Here is a 15,884-nt window from a genome sequence, read left to right as displayed (position 1 = left end):
GGTTTGAAATGGACTGTTAAAAAGTGAGCCTGTTTATGTCAGTGGATCCCACTGGGTTTGTGGTTAAAGAGAGTAGAGAGAAGAATGCAGCCATAAATGTGTTCTGTCTAGTGGAAAACTTTGCAGGACTCCTCATGGCCAATTTATGAATGGACTGCTACTTGCCTTACAGATGGGCAACACCTACCAAGATCCTAAGTTCCTGTATTCTTCCTGAATTTTGGCCACTCTCTGAAGAGGTTCATGGTTTTGTGTCCAAGATGTGTACCACATTCAAGCTCTGTGACATGGCCATGGACTGGATTGCTGAAGGGCATGCCAAGCATCTCAGAAAACTCAAAAATTAGCATGACTGGAAAGGATCTCTCTGGAGAATCCCTGCTTGGATAGATAGTAACCCAAGTTGCATGATTAGGAGCTGTCAGTGCCACAGTGTTCAATTAAAGTTTTTCTCCAGGCTTCTTTCTTCCCTATTGTTCTGTTCCCCTGAATGTCAGAAAGGTGTTTGCCTTAGGGCACTCCTTTGTAACTCCTCAAGAAAAGAGTTTCAAATGGAAATGAAGAGGCCTAATCTGTGACTTTGAAGTAAAGTGCTTTGTAAAAGCTGTGTCTGTATCAGACTCCTGGCCCTGTGTGTGGCTGTGAATTACATTCTCAGCACCCCAGGAAACTCGGGAAAACTCCCATATGTTCATCCCAATCTAAATGGATGAAAAACAAGTGCACTATTGGATGAAGTCTCTTGCCTTCCTCTGGTCAGACTTCTGACCCCTATGATGTCAGAACAGGGATCCTCTGGGTCAAATGAGTTGTTGCAAGCCCTCCAGTAACTAGCACACAGGTGTTTGGGTTTTTTCATGAGTCCAGGAAACATAAAGAATCTACCCCTGGCAGGCAAGAGGCCTCTAATTTGAGAAGCAGAGCAGTATGAACTACAGGCCCATTTTATCTATCCTGTTTCTCAGTAAGGGTGTCCAGGCCACCATGACATTTGGCATATCATGGGCATGAGAGCTTACTTTGCACACCATCTAAGACTGCTCACCCTATAGAAACCACCAGCCAGAATGTTATGATGAGTGTCTGTATGGAAGAAGATGAGGGCCATGTGGGAGTGTTTTTGTTATAATAGTGGTTTTTTGTGTGGTGGTTGGAAAAGATGACTGGGTTCACCTCAGCTTGAACTCTGGTGTGATGTCATTAGAGATTGAGTTCTGGAACTGATATCAGAGAACTATTGCCATGAATTGTGTTGGGATTTTAGAAGGTCAGGCATTAGAGGAGCCTTTGGAAACTGAGATCTAGGCCGAAGGTGGCTTTCTTCACAACACTGGGAATCTCAGCCAGGATTTCACATGATTTTGCTGTGAAAGCCTTTTCTGCTATAGTTGAGAGCCAAAACTCACAGGAACCTCTTATTTTAGACCCCAATATACCTGGATTCCTGTGACCTTTCACCACTCCTTGGGAACCTTGCCTGCATGTGATCTCCAGAGCTTTTACTGAAAGGAGATTCCTCAACACTTGATGGCTCCTGAACGAATCAAAACCCACATTGTCAACTTCTTCATTATTGAAATATGGCTAGGCCAATACCATGAAGTTTTTGAGAATCTCATGACCAGAAATTCCTGGAGAACTTTAGATTTCCTGTTGCTCATCATGATTCAACAAGCTAGTGCCATTTTTGACTGAGTGGAATTCATGACCATGGTGAAGAACAGAGATGGCAGTGAGTAGGAGCCAGCGGAAAACTGGGCCTGGAGCAATGGAGTGCAGGTGTGTGATCCAACATCTGTGGTGGAACCCTGTGGTTCTGTCATTGGCTTCCAAATGCCATGTGACTGACAAGGTACAGTTAGGAGACCCGAAAATATAAAATCATGTTGTTGTGGGGAAAGGATTTGGTGCGATGCTCAAAAATATCTTGCTATGCTCAAGTGGGAAAGATATATGGGGTAGCAGCCCAGTTTGTGTTTTTGCCTTCAGACCCTGACTCATGCTACGTGGCAGAGCTCCCTCCAGCATTGTGTCCTGGTTGGCCTTTTTGTATATCAAAAACAAACACCAATTTTCCAGGGAAGCTGTAAGAAATTAAAACTGGGCAGTGAGCCAGAGGCTTCACAATGCACCCAGGGAGACACTCATGCCCCAAAGGCCACAGTCACCAGCATAGAGAGGATTCAGCTCTGCTGCCTCCTGTTCCTATTAGAAAATATGAACCCATATCCTCCTGTTCACATAGACTCAGACAAAGCTTTCATGATCTCACTACAAAGGAAGCTAAAACACAAAGGTATATTTCTAGTGGACGAATGTCAGAGGCAGATAGTCAAGAAGTCAGTAGGCCAGCAAAGGTCCATGTTTGTGGAATGTTTACCCTGTCCTCTACTTTTGGGATCTCTTCTGCCACACCCAAGTTTGTGAGCTCCTCAGAATTTCCAATTCCAGATATGTATTCACAGATTTTTTTTCCTCTTCTCCTCTCATTGTGTCTTCTTTAGGGTGATAGTAATATCCAGGCATTGTGGTAAATGACAGTGGAAGCTTTTTATGTGCCACGTGCTCCCATATGTATTAGACTCATTTTCCGTTTTGCCATGTGAAATATTGAATCTCTGACACTAATCCATAACCTTGTAGGCTCTGACTACTTATCCTAACATCGATAAAAATAATCCTAAAGAATAGAAGTAGAGGCATTTGATAGGAGGCATGGTGTATACTTGGACTTGCCTTTTGCTTCATCAGAGATACATATTATAAAACCTGTGACACATTTTTCTCATTTTACTTCTCCAAGAATTTTCAAAATTAACGAATGTGTAACTTCCTGACTCCCTGTCTCTGTCGCCTGGATCACAATGGGTATTTTTATATACATATATATAATCCTACTGCCATCACAGGTATATTTTTGAGAGTACTCTCACTTTGGTAAATACGAATTTCTGAAGAGATCACTGCCCCCCAATACACTGAGGTAACTGAAAATTCAAGCTGTGGTGAGCTTTATACTTCAACCAGTTTAGACATGAAACAATGTAGAGGAAAATGAATATTTTGGGTACACATGTGAAGGATATATATATCTCCTTATGAATTTCGATTGGCATACATACTATTACATTTTAATGTATTAAATATATATATATATATATATATATATATATATATAGTATGAATTTGCAAACATGAACTATATGTGTCATATACTTATACTACCTTGATTCTTTCATGTCCATCTGCGTGGATTTATAATCAACTTTTCAGGAGATATTTTTCAGAAATATTCACTTTCTTGACATACATATTCATTTCAGAATACTCAGAATGAACTTCAGTGTATATTGAGTACTAACCCTAATATTTCTACAGCAAGTGACCCAGTTTAACATCAATGAAATTATATTCATATGGGACATGATGTGTATTTTGAATTAAATTTTTATTCAAATTTGTTATATTCCTATTTCTTCAGTATGTATACATCATAGGATGTATCATTTCATCCAGAATTCACAAATTGATATGCATATGATTCACTTTCATTCACTCCCTGTATCAGATCCCATGTATTTCTCCATGTTGCTTTACTTGCATTTTCATGAGATTCTTTTATATCACATAACTTTTGAATTCCATCATCATTTTTGAAGCAAAACTCAAACAGAGTTGGTTATAATTAGTAACCCTAATATTACCATTACATGTATAATTACTTGGATTGAATGTTTGTATGTGAATACCAGATTTCATGTATTTTTTAAAATATCAATTCAATCCATTATTTAAAATAGTAACCTGTTATATTCTTTATTCACCCTATGGTCTATTCATGCATCATCTCTATATACATAAACCCAGGGTACACCTATTTTTATCCCCAAACTCTAAATGACAGTGTCTCAAAACATGCTCCCAGAAATGGGGAAGAAATACGCATGTCACCTGATCCATATATTCCTTTCATCACATCATGTTCTGGACACAAAATGCAAAACTCACACTTATCTTATTCTTCTCCCAAAGCCTCATTTTAAAGAGAGCATGGATTACTGAAATCATCTACATCTGCATTGCCTATTGTTTTCAAATTTCAATTCTATGGTGAGTATACACTTGATTCTTTCAAGGATAGTGTGTTCAACTACCCCCTTGTTGAAATTATCCCTGATCTTATCACTCATTTTGTACTTTGCCTGATCTCCTAACATCCTTATTGATAACTATTTCCCCAAGTGCCTTGTTGTGACTGACTCTTCATGTGTGCTGAAATTCCCATTTACACTTCTCTGCATGGTCAGACAGATTTGCAGGGAATTGTTGGGCGGTGTGCTAGGTAGGACTTTTGGGTGCAGGTGGACGTGGGGCAGCTGTTTTCCTGTGGACAGTGGCTGCTTCATCCACAAAAGCAACTGGTTGTCCCCCACCAGAGCTGTCCAGAGTGATGGCCTTTTAATTTTATTATCAGGACCATGAGTCTTCTAGCAGGGATCACACCTCCCTAAGAGGTTGTAAGGAAACTCTGAATAGAAATCCACATAGTGGTGGAAAGATCTCAGACCAGCCATCCCTTGGGAGGTGGAAGTTAAAGGTTAGTTTCACTCAGTTGGCAGAAAAGTTTTGAGGGAAAAGTTAATTTTCATAACGTTTCTTTTAGCTGGAGATAGGATAAATGGGGCAAAGATGAATGTGCTTTTGTACATTGGGCTAATTGGGTTAGATTAATGAATGTGGTTACATATCCAGGGCACAATATGAGCTACTTTTGTATGTACAGATTCTTTTACTTGCCACTGTAATCTCAGAGGGTAGACATCATCACTCCCCAGTTCTTACAGATTCTTTCCCTTTGTACTTTCTGGATGCTTATAGGACATTGATTCCTCTCCAATCTGCTGGGCTTCTGCAGGAGTTCCAGATTTTTCTCCCCACTGTGAGAGTTTTGTGCATTGAGTGCAAAGCTTCAGTTACCAAGTGCTTAGTTTAGCTGTGGTTTGTCCACCCAGGGTTCCTGTGTTGGAAGCTTGTTCCTGAGTGTGGTGATATGGGGGATGGTGGAACCTTGAAGAGGTGGAGCTAGTGGTAGGTCACTTGAGGACACTGCCCTCAGAAAGGGAGACCTGAAGTTGCTGCCCTTAGAAGAGACTCTGGTTAGTTCTTGCATCTTGAGAGTCATTATGAAAGAGTAAGACTTCTCCAGTCTCTGGCTTCCTAGCTCATCATGTGCTCTCTCCTTTTTGCTTGTATTCCTGCAACTATGCGATCTGCCATGATGTTATATAGCCAAAGAAGGAACCCTCATCAGAGGCTGAATTAATATGAACATCTGATTTTGATTTTTTCAGCTTCCCAAACTGTAATATATAAACCTCTTTTCTTTATAAAGTACATAGCCCACAACCTCAAATATACGGGTCACTGGAGGAACCCAGAAACACCATGGAGGAACCCAGCAACACCATCAGGGTAGTGCCCAGGACACATTATCCATCAATCTCTCATCAGACGAACCAGAGGGAGCACAGGGTTGGACATCTGCACCTCCACCAGCACAGTACTAACACCAGAGATGGGAGTTCAAATCATTCCCACAGGAGTAAAAGGACCTCTTCCCCAAGGAACAGTAGGCTTATTATTGGGACACAGTTCTTCTACTACAAAAGGACTTATGGTAAGTCCTGGGGTAATTGATCCCAATTATGAAAGTGAAATAAAAATTATAGCTAGTTCTCCAAAGGGTATATCAGTAATTTCACCAGGAGACAGAATAGCACAGTTATTAATAATACCCAGCCTACATGATAAATTTTCCAGTAGTACAATAGAAAGAGGTTCCAGGGGATTAGGCTCCACAGTTGTAGATTGGTCTCTGCTGTCTTTAAATTTAGATTCTCGCCCAATGCTAAAACTAAATATTCAAGGATATGAATTTAACGGGCTACTGGTCACATGCAGACCTTAGCATCATATCTCATCAAGAATGGTCAAAACATTGACCATTACAACAAGCCAGTCAAACACTTTGAGGCCTAGGAGTGGCAACTAATCCCCATAGAAATGCAATGGTGTTAGATTGGAAGGATCCTGAAGGATGTGAAGGAACTATACAGCCATCTTTATTGGATCATCTTCCTATAAATTTATGGGGACGAGATGTCCTAGATCAATTAGGTTTGCAATTAACAAATAATAGCAATCCAAATGCGCCCACTATTATGGCTAGACAAGATTTGGGGAAAGAAAAAAGATTAGGAGAACAAGAACAAGGCATAGCAGCACCAATTCAAATAGATCAAGGAATAAATAGACATGGATTGGGTTTTCAGAAGGGGTCACTGAGACAATAAAAATTACTTGGAAATCAGAAAGACCAGTATGGGTTTCTCATTGGCCCCTGAGTAAAGAAAAGATACAAGCAGCCCATGACCTGGTCAAACAACAATTAACGGAGGGACATATACAACCTTCCATATCTCCCTATAATACTCCGATTTTTGTCATTAAAAAGAAATCTGGTAAATGGAGATTATTGCAAGATTTAAGAGCCATTAATAATGAGATGCTTATTATGGGACCTGCTCAATCAGGGATTCCCTAATAGTCTGCTTTGCCAAAAACCTGGTATGTTTTAGCTATAGATATTAAAGATTTTTTTTTTCGATTCCAATTCATCCTGAGGATAGTCCATGTTTTGCATTTACTATCCCTGCACTAAATCATGAAGTTCCTGATCAGAGATATGAATGGAAAGTACTCCCTCAAGGAATGGCTAACAGCCCAACTATGTGTCAAATTTTTGTTAACAAAGCAATCCAGCCACTTAGAAATCAAAATCCTGAACTACAAATATTTCACTATATGGATGATTTATTATTAGCACATAAACTTAAAAACACATTGCTAGAATATTATGCCACACTTACAAATTTAGTAAAAAATTATAATCTAGAGATAGCAATAGATAAAGTACAATTAAATTTTCCAATTAATTATTTAGGAGTTCTATTATCTTCAACCATGGTGCATTCACCAAAAATTCAAATAGAAGTAGATCAACTCAAATCACTGAACGACTTTCAAAAATTATTAGAAGACATAAATTGAATAAGACCTTATCTAGGCATACCAACGGGAGAGTTGGGACCTTTATTTGCTATCCTAAAAGGCCCATCAGATCCAAATTCACCCTGCATGTTAACGCCTGAAGCAAGAAAGGCATTAAAAATCATTGAAACATATATGGAAAATATGCATTTGGATAGAATTGATATAAGTTTGCCTTTATTATTTATTGTAACACCAACAAAAAAATATTCCTACAGGAGTATTTTGGCAAGAAGGTCCATTATTGTGGATACATTTATCTTATTCTTTTAACACTATTCTTATTAGGTATCCTGAGGCTGTAGCACAATTAATACTCAAAGGAATAAAAAGCAGCAAAGGGAGTGTTTGGAATTTCTCCCAATAAAATTATTACTCCATATACTATGGATCAAATTGTTGAGTTAGATAATGAGTGAAATACTTGGGCAATAATCATTTGTAAATCTAATATTTCATTTGATAACCACTTACCATCTAATCCTTTATTGTCTTTTTGGTCTTCGCATCCTATAGTTTTTCCAAAAATGACAAGAAAAACACCTATCATGAATGCTCCCAATATATTCACTGATGGGTCAAAAAATGGTACAGCAGTAGTAGGTACCCCTGATCAAACTTTTACATTTTCAGTACCCAAACAATCAGCTCAAAAGGTAGAGCTTAATGCAGTATTACAAGATTTTGTGATGTTTAAAGATTCTGTATTTAATTTATTTTCTGATAGTCAGTATATAGTTAATGCTATAGTATCCCTTGAAGATGTTGGTAGGATTTCCCCTTCCTCTACTGTTTTCTCTTTGTTTTTCACTATACAAAGTCTAATCTGGGACAGAAAAGATCCATTCTTTATAGGACATATCAGGGCACATACAGGATTGCATATACATAGTCTTCGTTTTCACCCAAATTTAATTTGCCCAGTTATACCTCAGTGTTGTAGCAGTGCTGTGTACCTGACATAGTGCTTTGATATTATCATACCATTGTAGTGACCTGGAAGAGATTTAAGAGTCCTTTCTCTTTTTGAGTTTGAATCATAGCTTTGATGTGGTCTTTCTAGTTTTATGTTCTTGTTCCTAATGTAAAAGTGTTTAACGCTTTTTGGTTGTTTGGGAAGTAGAGGGATAAGGTTTTAACTGATTATTCTTGAATTGCTTTTACAATAAGCCAATTTTATTATCTTTAAATTCATCAACTTTATATATATATATATATATATATATATATTTAATTTAGGACTTCTTAACTCTACTTATGATTGATGGAACACATTGATTTGGAATTTCAGATCTTCCAAAGCGGTATTTGTTGTAATATTATTTTTTAAATATAGTGCCTTTTAAAAATAACATAAGGAAGTGACTGTAATACAAAAAATGTTGATGTTTCAAGTTCTACTCATTTTTGGTAGATGCATTCTATATAGAACATGGCAGAAAGATGAAAAACAACAGTAATTGTGTATTCAGAATTCATACCAATCAGTGGTGAAACAGTGCAAAAGCAGGAGGCAATATCCATTGATTGATTTCACAGCTTTTGTATATCTGAGAAATGAGTGCTCCGATGAATTTTATCTTTTCAAGCATGTTTTTGTAAGAATTGTGGGTTTGCCTATCTTAACATTTATTTTCTGTATTTTAAAATCAAGTATTCTCCACGTTTTAAATGTTTTATATTAGAGACTTCTCTAATGCACACTTGTACCAATATTGTACCTTTTGTTTTTAGATGTTAAGCACATGCTCATGTTAGGTACTTACAAAAATTGTTACATTATGTTTTCTTATGTAATTTATTTTTGGTTTGTTTATGTGATCCAAATATATTCTTTCCTTAAAAAAATCATGCTAAAATAAGTAGAGCACATCTAAATTTACATTTAAATACAAATGGAATTCTAATTTAGTGACCTGAAAACATATGGACCTGTCCTTAAAATAGCCCCCTTTCCAAAATTAGTTATCTCTCTGCCTAAATTGTGCTTAACAATGTTTTTAAAACTTAAATATTCTGAGTTAATTTGCATATTATATTACTTAAGAATTACAATAACATTTTATTTATTGACATAAAATTGCTTGAACGACTAGTGTTTTTTTTTTTGCCATCCTAGATATCTTACTGTAGTTTAATAAATATTAGCCAAATTGGAGTGGAAGTTAACTTATATATGAGTGTTGTATTAAGAATGTTGCTTTACATTTCATGCAAATCTATTGATGATTTTGCCATTTTTAAGTAGAAAGCTTAGGACTTTACTACAGCAATTTAAAGTTACCTCAGTATAAAATACAAATAGCCTTATCTGTTATTTCCTGTTTACTCAGTATGGTATTGCTAAATTCAGTGATGTTTTGAAGTTTAAAAATTATTATTTCTGAATCTATGTAAGTGCACCTGAACCGGTATTTAAAATAACCCCCATGGGAACACACTTTAAGAAATACCGTATTCCATGGAGTGTGGTGGTGCACCCATGTAATCCCAGCTACTGTGAGCCTGACTCACAGGTCATGTCAAGGTCAAAAGGGTAGAATTTAAACCCTGCTGAAGCAGGGTTTTGAATTTGAGGCCAGCCTCGGCAACTTATTGAGACTTGGTTTTAAAATAAACAGTTAAGAAAGGGTCTACAGGGGTAGCTCAGTGGTGGAACAACCATGGATTCAATCCCCAGTATTGTAAAAAACACAAACACATTCCATAAACATTTGTCTTCATATTTTTCTAAATATGCAACTGTTTTAACCGCAGGGCAGGCATGTTTAGAACAGTATTTTCTGCTAGATGAACAAGGAATTTCTGAGTTGTGAAGCTTCCTAAGCTGCTTGTTTTAAGAATGTATAGCTCGGGTCCGGGATTGTGGCTCAGTGAGCAGAGCGCTTGCCTAGCATGCATGAGGCACTGAGTTCAATCCCCAGCACCATATAATAGTACACAAATGAAATAAATGTATTGTGTCCATCTATAATTAAAAAAAAGAAAGAATGTAGACCTCTTCATGAGTCTTGCTGGATAGGCCTCCTGCTTTTTGTGCCATTGTTCAGTGGTTCTGATGCCCATCTGTGCATTAGAATCACAGCGGGACCTTAAAAAAATCTAGGTACATTTCAATAGATCCTGATTTACAGGGTATGGGGTAAGGACTGAGAATTGTTAGTTTTTAAACTGCTACCCAGGTGGTTTTAATGTGCATCCATGGGTAAAAACTATCATCAGCCTTGGAGGAGAATGTTAGCAAACAGACTCAATGTCTTTTGAGTTTTAACACTCAGCTCACTTCTTCCCAGACCCCAGCGGCAGACAAAGGCAAAGCTTTCAGGCTCTGAGTCCTACACCTTGGCGCAAGGTTATCTCCAAGAGATGGCAGTACAGGAAAATTCATCTAAACTTATTTGTGTTTTCTTTAATAGCAGGTAATTTATGGAGGTACTGAGCTATATACTTGCTGTCAGAATCATGTTTAATTCTCCCTGAAACCCTACAAAGTAGTTAGAATTATAATTTTACAAGGAGAAACCAAAAGGGCAGAATGAACAAGAAAAGAAATATGTCCAAGCTTACACAACTAGTAGACGGTAGAATTGAAACCAAAGCAAGTCTGACTGCAGTATTGTAAGCAGAGGAGTTGGTCAAAAGATTATTCCCACTACTGAATAGAGACTGACCATGGAGGAGACCAACTGGGTTTCAATTGAAATAAGACAAGTAGAGATGATGCTGTGTGTGGCTAAAATGATAAGTGGTCTTCATGTGTTTTGAAGTTATTGTTGGAAGGGTTTGCAGGTAGATTCATGTAGACTTGTAAGGGAAAGAGAAAAAGCAAGGTTGCCTCCTAAATTTTTGGTCTGAGCAACTTAGTGAAAACTGGAGCCATTTACTGGGAAGGACAGGGGATGGCAGAGTTGGAGGGAAAAACATCAACAGATCTAATCCTGCCAAAGCAGTACCTGAATCAGCAGGGAAAACTCAATCCACTCAAAAATAATATCAATTAATAAGCACTTATCCAAGGAATGTCTTTTCTATTTCTAAAAATTATTTTTAAAACACCAACTAATGAACAAATGCATAGCTATTTCATCTGTTTTGTTTCTTATCTCATTAAAATACCCTTCTGTTCTACATACCAAATTAAGGGAAGTATTCAAAACATATTACTAGTAAATAGCATTAATAGTAATAGTAAATAGCAATTCATTTCTTATTTTCTACATGTAAATTGAGAATGAGATGTGATCATGCTTGGTTTAGAATTCTTATTCCGAAGTGACATAAATAAATGAAAACCTCCTGATACCAAAAGTCAATGCTTGAGGGTATATGAATTCAAAAATGAAAAACATTGTGTATATTTTTATGAAATTACTAATATTAAAGGAATAGAGAATGAGTAGAATTAAGAAGGAAGGGAAACAAAAATATAGACTAAGAAACAGGCAGCATAGAAGGAGCCAGAGGGTATTGCCCTGTGTTATAGTTGTGGGTTTTCAGGAAAAGGGTAGTCAGTTTTAAAGAACCAGTAACATAGGTACCTAAATTTCTCAGGTATAAAACTTAGAGGCAAAGTGGATAGTAAATTTCAAGAATAAAAAAGGTCCTTTTATTAATTGGAGCAAACATCTATCATGAAGCCATTTGAAAATCCTCTCTCTGTCCCTCACAGGATTGGGAAGTGAATTGGAGTAGAGGGAGAGGAAAGAGGGCTTCACATTGCCCTACTGATTCATTTCTTTGGGTTGTTTTTCAGCATCAAATACTTTTCCTTCCCCCATCTGCTAACCTTTCCTTTTCATGGGAACCAAATTCTTGAATAAGGACTTTAACAGGAATAGTGTTCTGCACTTTAAATTTAGAAAATGAACCATTTCCTGTGCTAGAGAAAAGTCTGTGTCTGAGAATATTATCTCTATAGTGTACTTCGTACTTCCCGCTTTGCCTTTTCTTTCATTGTGCTGTGTTATTTATCTGCTATCCATGTAAATTCCTGACCAGCACAATATGAAGTATTATATCAGAGCCACAATAGTCCACTGACATCTCAGTATAAATATTTCTGTAAAAATAAAAATAAGGCTGTGTTGCCAATGTCTTACTAAGGAAAAACAATTCACAAATACGTCCATGTAAGCTTGTGAACTACTTTTAGATATCCATTTTCTTCCATGATGATTACCATCTGACACTGTGCAACACACTTTTATGTGAAATACCACCAGAATAATTATGGGGTACTTGAAATCTCTTTATTTCTTTGTGTGTGTTTTTTTCTCTTTCTTTTTTAACCTCATTAAAAGTTTATTGTTTTTTTCCAATGTTAAGTGCCTTTACAAAAGTAATGATTTGTCAGACATAAAGGAATACATTTTGTTTTAATTTTTATAAACCAGTCTGAGCAATTGTCACTGTGTCATTGTTCTTTGGATGCTAAATAGAGAAGAACAAAGGCAATTTCCAGACTAGTGGTCATGCATTGTTTCTGAATAGGCCATCTGAGATTGGCCTGTCATATTCCTTCAATCAGCCTATGTGATTCTCATCTAAACTTAGACCTTGTAGCATCTCACTAAAATAAAAGCTGTGCTCTAGCTGTGCTTCATGTATGTTACCCAATTTTTATTAGTACTTTGTACCCTAAGACCTGTCAAGAATTGAGGAGGCAGACATCAATCTCTGTGAGATCTTTTAGTTTGATCCTGATTTTTCCCCCCTCACTTCCACTCTTGGTGAATTTCCAAATTTATGGAATGTTGAAAAATTAAATGTATGAATAGAAAGATTGATATGTATGCACAATTTGGGGGGGGACAAGTTGGAATCCAATACATTGTGAAAGATCCAATATTTTAGACCACACACAGCCTCTGATTTATAATGGTTTGATTTGGGAGTTTTTGATTTAACAATTGTGTATTCAATAGAAATCATTCTTTGAATTTCAAATTTGAATCATTTCCCTGGTAGTGCTGTGCACTCTGGTCCTCTCACCATGCTGGGCCGTGACCTTGAGCCCAGCTCCTGGGCAGCCAAATGAACCTCTGTGATTGATCTTGAGGGACAACAACTCATACTGTACAAAGGACCTTGTTGTAAGCAAGGATGTTCTGTACGTTTGGTGAACGAAATAATTTTTGACTTAGGATATTTTCAAATTTACATTGGGTTTGTCAACATGTGACCCCCTCCATAAATTGAGGATATTCTGTAAATTTTGTAAAATTTTCCACCAGAGGTCTGAATTATGTTTGTTTTGATATTAAGGAATTATCCAAAAGTAAGAGTCCCTTAGATTGATTTGGTATTAACAGAGGAGCAGAGAAGAGAAAGCAGTGGATTTCCCTTGTAGGTTTGTTCTTTTCAGTGTTAGGATGAAGAAATATGGCTGTAGATGTAGATAGTGATGGTAGTGGCAGGAGCAGACATACCAGCTATCACTTTTTTTGGGCCCCTCGCTGTGTCTTTGTACTGTGCCAAGTGCCAACTACAAAGACCTCCATGTAATCCTCTCCATTTTTCTGAAGCAGCTATTATTACTAACCTTCTTGCTTTAGCTATTCTGGGTCTCTTATTTTTCCAATAAATTTCATGATTGCTCTTTCTATTTCTATAAGGAATGACCTCAGGATTTTAATTGGAATCACATTGAATCTGTAAAGCGCTTTGGGTAGTACAGACATTTTGATAATATTAATGTTGTCTATCCAAGAGCATGGGAGATCTTTCCATCTTCTAAGGTCTTCAATTTCCTTCCTTATTGTTCTGTAGTTTTAATTGTAGAAGTCTTTCACCTCTTCTGTTAAGTTGATTCACAAACCACTCTTTGGTCTATACCCAAAAAACTTAAAATCAGCATATTACAGTAATGCAGCCACATCAATGTTCATAGCAGCTCAATTCACAAAAGCTAAACTGTGGAAGCAACCTAGATGCCCTTCAATAGTCAAATGGATAAAGAAACTGTGGTATATATACACAATGGAATATTACACAGCATTAAGAGAATAAAATTATAGCATTTGCTGGTAAATGGATGAAGTTGCAGAATATCATGCTAAGCGAAGTAAGCCAATCCCCAAAAACCAAAGGCCGAATGTTCTCTCTGATACGTGGATGCTGATCCATTATGGGGATGGGGGAGGTATGGGGAAAATGGAGAAACTTTGGGCAAAGGGGAGGGAGGGGAGCGAGAATGTGTGGTGGCAGGAAAGATAGTGGAAAAAGATGGATAGCATTATCTTAGGTATATGTATGACTGCACATAAGGTGTGACACTACATTGTGTACAACCATAGAAATGTAAAGTGTAACTGCAATTGTGTACAATGAATCAAGATGTATTCTGCTGTCATATATACCTAATTAAAATAAATTTTAAAAAATAAATACAACATAAAATGGGCTAAAGCTGTGGCTCAGTGGTTGAGTGAACCTGGGTTCAATTCCTGGCACCATCCCCAAAATTAATTATAATTATCATAGTAATCATCTATCTTCTGGAGAGCTATTTGTTCCCTGTACAATGTTAAAATGTGAGTTCCTTAAACAACACACTCTACCTACTTGCACTTCTTTGAAATTCATAATTTGAACAGTCATGTAACTAGATTTACTGACTCATCAAACTATGTAATATCTTCCACTTTTCACAAGCCAAGCATTAAACAAATTGTTTTCTACCATGCAACTGGCATTATGCTTCCAAATCTCTTAAATTTGGGAAGTTCTACATACATTTTGCAGCACATTTTTAGGAAATGCTGCTCACAAAAAAGAACAAAGAAAATGGAGTTGGAAGGGGTGTGAAAGTCCACCTAAGGCTGGACACAGCGTTGCAGACCTATAATCCCAGCAATTCAGGAGGCTCAGGAAGGAGGATAGAAAGTTCAAAGACAGTCTCAGCAACTTAGTGAGGCCGTAGGCAACTTAGCGAGACACAGTTTCAAAATAAAAAATAAGAAGTGCTGGGATGTAGTTCTACTGAACATTCAGGTTTAAGTCCCCAGTACAAAAAAAAAATCCACCTAAGAATGCTATTTAAATTTCTTGAGTTCACATATTACAAATATATTACCAATAAGCTCACATATTACAAGCAATACACCAAATACTTTTACCAAGACAGGGACAAATGTATTAAGAAAATTAGTTTCTTCTCTGTGCATCTTAAGTGAATACTTTTTAAAACTTTACATTACACTTCCATATTTCAGTACATTCACAGATTTTTCAGAGAGCTAAATGATGCAAAGACACTTGAATTGAATGCATTCTAGAAAGTGATGCACCTGACTAAGTACACATAGAGCTATAGCTGCTCTCATACCTGGAGAAACAACAAGAGGAATAAGAACCTGCTATAGCTCAGGCTCAGGGTAATCAGCTACATGATTAAGGGACTTTTATAGGCTTCATCTAAAATTGGAATCCCAAGGAGTACTAGTCACAGGTTGAGTTCCACAAGCCTTCACCAAGTGCTGAAGTGTGTTGCAGGCAGAGCAGCCAAATTGAAAAAGACCTACAGAGCCTTCTCCACTGCAAGTCAGGCACCTACTTAAAGCAGGGGATGGGGCAGATGAGCGGAGAGGAACCCTTTTGAAGACCTTCAGTTCTTCACAGGCACCATGCAGTAGCCCTCAGAATGTCAGACTCAGGAGTATTTGGACATAAAGAGAACTGCTAAGGTGCAGAAGCCAGCTGAGGGACTAACACACTACATTATAAACTGACAGCAGGACTGCAGAGCATGCTGAACTCTCCCAGGCTGGAGGCTG

At 37.3% G+C, this 15,884-nt stretch overlaps 1 protein-coding gene across 7 annotated transcripts in view; it reads right to left on the bottom strand.

The window, feature by feature from the left end:
- The window catches only part of LOC143409445 (cyclin-dependent kinase 15-like), an 83,325-nt gene that overhangs the window by 40,287 nt on the left and 27,154 nt on the right, over positions 1–15,884 (bottom strand). The gene's annotated exons all lie outside the window — the stretch shown is intronic.

Source organism: Callospermophilus lateralis, chromosome 11 (genome assembly GCF_048772815.1).
Source record: "Callospermophilus lateralis isolate mCalLat2 chromosome 11, mCalLat2.hap1, whole genome shotgun sequence".
Taxonomy (NCBI): domain Eukaryota; kingdom Metazoa; phylum Chordata; class Mammalia; order Rodentia; family Sciuridae; genus Callospermophilus; species Callospermophilus lateralis.
Note: the sequence above shows the minus strand (reverse complement) of the source record. Positions and strands in the feature narration are given on the sequence as shown.